A 4068-nucleotide genomic window follows, 5' to 3' on the forward strand; every position below is an offset into this window, starting at 1 on the left:
TCCCGCCGCCGCCGCCACTCACCGCCGCGTCTGGGCAGCTCCCGCTCCGCCGCCGCCAAGCGCGGCCGCCGCGGCCGTAAAACCCGCGGCCAGTTCCTGTCGGCCCTTACGACACTTCCTCCCTTGGCGGCGGTGCCTGGCGACGGCGGGGCGGGGCCGCGCCCTCAGACGGGGACGGGGAGCGGGGTGGGTGGCAGGGAAAAGCTGGGCTGGAAAAGCCCTCTGAGGGCCTTGAGCCCAGCCGGTGGCTGGACACATCCAGTCTTTCACAGGCTCGGAGTGTCCTGAGCTGGCAGGGATCATGGAGTCCCACGCCGAGAATGCCGCCCTGTGCCTGAGAACGCTCTGAGTTCTGTCCAGGCTGCGGCTGTGCCCATTCCCTGCTCAGCCTGTTCAGTGCCCAGCACCCTCTGGGGGCGGAGAACCTTTCCTGATATCCAAGCTAAACCTGCCGTGTCCCAGCTTCCCGCTGCTCCTCGGCTGCTGTCACCCAGCGCGGCCGGATCAGCCCTGCCCGTGCCCTGCCCCTCCTCAGGGAGCTCTGGCTGCTCTGAGCTCCCACCTCCGCTCCAGCGGCACGGACCAAGTGTCCTCATGAGCCCCTCAGACCCTTCCCCACCCCTGTGGCCTCCTCTGCATCCTGTGGAACAGCTCCGTGTCTTTCGCTTTCATCACCTCCGGGCATGGTGGCTCCATCCATTCCAATGCCCGATCACCCTTCCAGTGAGGAAACTCTTCCCGGCATCCAGCCTGACCATCCCCTGGCACGTCTTAGAGTGTGTCCCGCTGTGCTGTCCCTGTTCCCTGGATCCCCCCGGCCGTCCCCTCCTGTCAGAGCAGAGCCACAGGGTCCCCCCTGAGCCTCCTTTTCTCCAGGCTGAGCCCCCTCAGCTGCTCCTCATCAAACCCGAGCTCCAGCTCCATGCCCTTCCAGTCCCTAAATGTCACCCTGGGTGGAGGGGCCGGGGCTGGCAGTGTGGCCTCAGCAGTGCCCAGCACCAGGGACAGTCGCTGTCTGCTCTGGGTTTTGTTTATCAGCCCAAGCCTGAGCAGGCACAGGCGATGCCCACAAGGACATTCCGTGTTTAGTCTGGGGACAGGCACGTTTTGGTGACACTCTGTTGCAGATCCAGAGCTCAGGAGTTGTGGCTTTTCCTTCCAAAAGCTGCAGAAGGGATGTCATTCCTGCCTGGATAAGCCTTGGGCTGCTTTGTGTGACTGGTAACAGTGGAAATTCAACAAGGCTGAAAGACTCTCAAGCCATCTCTGCTGCTCTTCTGCCTCAAATAAATTCTTTTAAGAATTATACTGGATACCACAGCAACAAACAAATCCTTTAGAAGTGAATATTATATCACTGTGCACACAAGGCCCCTCAAAATTCAGAGAAATTTTTTCCTTTTCTCATATGAAGCTTTTCAGGGCCCTTATAAAACTTGCTCATTTTCATTTGCTACAGTTATTTTTCAAGGAAATGACAGGTCTGGGCTTAAAAGTAAAATCAAGGAACTGCTCTACATGTCCTAACAGGAATCTTCAATTAGGAAGAATAAATAGTGTGGGGTTACAGCCTCCTGTTTATTAACTGCTTAATGCTGGAGTAAAGTGGGAAAAGAGTAAAAGACCTGTTGGAAATTGAGGGAATTAAAGGCTTTTATTCAAAGTAACTACTTATGGAAATACTGAAATTTTGAGAAAGAAATGGGTGTCTGAATCCTTTTCTATTTATTTATTCTTTTCCAAGTCTCCTTTGCCCCATCCCTGGAAGTGTCCAAGGCCAGGTTGGATGGGGTTTGGAGCAACCTGCTCTGGTGGAAGATGTCCCTGTTAATGGCAGGGGGTTTGGAATAAAATGATTTTTAAGGTCCCTTCCAACCCAAACCACTCAATGATTATTCTATGATTCAGAAAGGTTAATTCATATTATCTCTATCCATGTTGGCTTTGTGCTCTGCAGATCTGTTTTTAACCACTTCTCTCTGCTCCACAGAGGTGCTCACATACAAAACTGTGCTCAAAGGGTTCATTTTTGTTTTTGTGTGTGTGTTAGCAGGCACCAAAGGACCCTTGTGGGCCTGCTGGAATTGCTCTGGCACAAGTTCAGTGGCCTGGGGGAGTTTAAACAGAAAGAGCAAACAAATGTCAGTGCAGGACTGGCCCAAATTCTGCTCTCACTTGCCATGTAGCTGCTATGGGAGACTCAGAGCCATGTGTTGGGGTGATGTCTGTGTGAGGAAGGCAATCCAGGCCAGGAAACATCATTAGAGAGGGTGAAGATGATGTAAATGATCATGAAAGCCTGGTCTGCTGGAAGGTGTTCCTGTCCCTGGCAGGGGGGTTGGAATGAGAAGATCTTTAGGGCCCCTTCCAACCCAAACCATTCCACTGTTCTATGATTTTATTGCTGCTGCTATGTTCAGTCTAAGTTTATGACTTATTATAACCTATGCTTAAGCTTGTCTTAATTCTCCTCTCTCTTATGAAAACAGCTGCTTTGAAAATGCATGTTCTCAACCAGAACCCACACCTTTTTTTATTTTTCCCCTTAAGTGCATTTTGCTCCATAGTTTTTCCTCTCACTGCTTTCTGAACATCCCTTAGCCCTGAGCACACTGCCCATCACAGAACACATGTTCTGAGGCAGGGATGGGCTCAGACACAGACCTGGCTGTTTGTCATTCTTTGTTCAGTAACTCTGTGGCCTTGGAGGTGTCCATGGTTAATTTGTTAAGAAAACAGCAACTTAGCCAACTTTGGAAACTTAGTTCCAGTATCTGTGAAAAGAAAGGGAGCTGCTGGTGGCCTTCTTCTTCTCTTCAGTGCTTAAGGCAAGTACCTACGTTTGATTTAGTTTCACAGTTGCTCTCAAGGTATTATTATAGTAGAAAATGGACATCTAAACTTGCCTTTGTTCCCTGTGGTAACAAAGTGACATCCCAGCTGCGCCAGAAATAAGGATGCTGGGGACAAAATATTGAGCTGGGCAATAGAGTATAGGAGCAGGTCAGTGCTTAATAAAGAAGTTCTTGGGTCTTTTCCTCAGAGTAGGGGAAGTAGTTTGACATGAGTGTGTGACATGGAAATAGAACTGAAAAGTTCTCTGTTGTTCTTCACTTATTAACAAATATTCTTTTAAAAAGTTACTCCTAGTGGTGACTGCACTACTTGAGCTCTGAGCACACCAACAAAGCAGTAATTAAGTCTATTTTTCCTTTCCACCTGTCCAAATAAAAAATAAATTATATATTTTGGGATCTGCTTTTTCACATGTGCAAGTAAAAGTTTTTTTGTGGGACTTGTCAGTGCTATGGCCCTGAGGATGTCCCCCTTCCTGGGGTTTGCCCATTTGGGGTCAAGGTCAGCTTTCAGATTGATGCCTTGTGAAGGCTGACCTAGAACAGGGTCTGGACAGGGTCAAAGAATAAAGCAGGGATTGATTCAAAGGATCTCCTCCATGGATCCACCTTGGGCAGCACATGAGCCCAGCCTGGGTTAAAGAATAAAGCAGGGATTTATCAGAAGGCCTCAATGGATCCACCTTGGGCAGCACATGAGCCCAGCCAGGGCTGCACCGCAGGTGAACCCAAAATGGTCACAAAATGGATGACAGATCACGGGGTCTCTCCCTGGGATCAGCTCTGCTCCATGTGCACATTGCAGTTCAGTGTCCAGTTCCAGCTGCAGCCCCTGCAGTCCCATCCTGCTTGTTTTTCTCTCTCCAGCCCACGGGGTTTGTGCTCTTGGGCTGAGATTTGGATCATTTGTCCTTGGTGCCCAGCTGGAGCAGGAATTGTTTTGTCTCCCTGCTCTGTGCACAGAGCTCACCATCCCCTCATGTGAAGCTCAGAACTCCACACTAAAGCTAAAGCAGCACAGAATCTGAAAAATACAAAAGCTAAAACTTGGGGCATCAAGATAGGTCCAGCGTGACATTCCTGCTTCACCCTGTGCTCCCCATGGACTTTTTGGACCATCTGGGCTCTCAGCTGAGCCTGGTCACTGTCACCAAGGTGTCTCTGCTTGCTTTGCTCAGCTGTGTTGGGCTGTGCCTGTGACAGCCAGGCCACC

At 50.2% G+C, this 4068-nt stretch overlaps 1 protein-coding gene across 1 annotated transcript in view; it reads right to left on the reverse strand.

The window, feature by feature from the left end:
• Positions 1–69, reverse strand: part of NAA30 (N-alpha-acetyltransferase 30, NatC catalytic subunit) — a 20982-nt gene extending 20913 nt beyond the window's left edge. Inside the window, exon 1 of the mRNA XM_039712963.1 lies at positions 23–69. The gene's annotated coding sequence lies outside the window, so the exon portion shown is untranslated. The remainder of the gene's footprint in view (positions 1–22) is intronic.
• Between the last annotated feature and the right edge of the window lie 3999 nt (positions 70–4068).

This window comes from Passer montanus, unplaced genomic scaffold, assembly GCF_014805655.1.
Source record: "Passer montanus isolate IOZ18808 unplaced genomic scaffold, ASM1480565v1 scaffold27, whole genome shotgun sequence".
NCBI lineage: Eukaryota > Metazoa > Chordata > Aves > Passeriformes > Passeridae > Passer > Passer montanus.